A 1,320-nucleotide genomic window follows, 5' to 3' on the forward strand; every position below is an offset into this window, starting at 1 on the left:
ATCCTTTTATTCCATGAGGAATTTGAATGGGATTGAGCCATGTACATGTGAGCCTGTGTGTATGAGTGATGTAGTGGTTGCTGGGGGAAGTTTCAACTGCCCAACCAATTATGATTTCATGGATTGATTTAATCTTGCTATGAATCTCTCTCCTTTTATGTGGATTGGGAATTGGAGCATTTTAACATTTGATTTTGGGTACTCCTGTTGGTATATGTGTGGTTCTCCCATGACAAGATTTCCAGCTAGTGAGCGTTGCTCCCTGCATTAATTTCTAAACTGTGTGGACTGAAAGGGCGTATTTGCTGGTGTAGTCTTTTTTTATAGGTTTTATAAACCACTTGAGCCTATATCAGCCTTTTAATGTTTGACCTGTTTTGGAGCTCTCTGTAATGTGTTGGTTTAGATAAGGACTTCGGGGTTTTTTTGTTTTGTTTTTAAGCTTCTCCAATAACTCGGCTAATTGGCTTCATGATGGCAGCTCCTATTCTGTTGAAAAACCAAATTTGATTTGAAATTAATGCTCCCCACAAGTGTTTGAGGTAAACACAAACTGGTGCCAAATACAGATCTTTCAGGAATGATTGTTAATTATGTATAGAGGCGTAGTCCTAGGTACTGTAGCAAAGACTTTAAACAAAAAATAAAGCTTTGGTTTGCCAGTTTGACTGACTTGACTAGCGTTTTGTGTTTTCTACTGCGCTCAGAAAAGTATTCTGAACTGCTGGCTTTTCATCTTCCTTTCTGTTTTAAATAACACTATTTATTTCAGCAGAAATAATCCCAGGTAAGTGTAGATCTTACATGTAGGTGTTTCCATATCCACTAGGTTAGACTACACTCACCTAAACGTGAAAGCTCTGGTGGGTGGGCAGGCATGCTTAATTCAGAAGCGTTTTAGGGCCTCACAGCAGCTTGTTTCCTCTGGCCTTTGTAGTGCTGTCACCTCAAGGCACACTCTGTAGTACTTTGAAGGCCATGGCCTATGTGTAAATCAATATTTTTCTTTTGAATAAGCAACAGCAGCATTTCCCACCTCCTAAATCTCTGTGGTGGGTCAAGGGCTGCAATTTCAAATGAGTGTCAACCTTGCTGATGGTGCTAGGGCTGTTGCTGATGTGCAGCAGGCGCCTTTGTTCCCAGGTTGTGCTTAACTTGAGCCCCTGGTTTCTGCCGGGCGCCGCTGCTTGGTGCACCAGGGCCCCCGGCCCCTGCGGCGGCCGGGAGCAACCCGTCAGATGAGCGCCCCCGTGCTGCCTGCACGCCCCGGGGAGGGGGCGGAAGCTTTGCTGTAGTTACACCCTCTCTTGTTATGCTGCC

Source organism: Phaethon lepturus, unplaced genomic scaffold (assembly GCF_000687285.1).
Source record: "Phaethon lepturus isolate BGI_N335 unplaced genomic scaffold, ASM68728v1 scaffold55917, whole genome shotgun sequence".
Lineage (NCBI taxonomy): Eukaryota > Metazoa > Chordata > Aves > Phaethontiformes > Phaethontidae > Phaethon > Phaethon lepturus.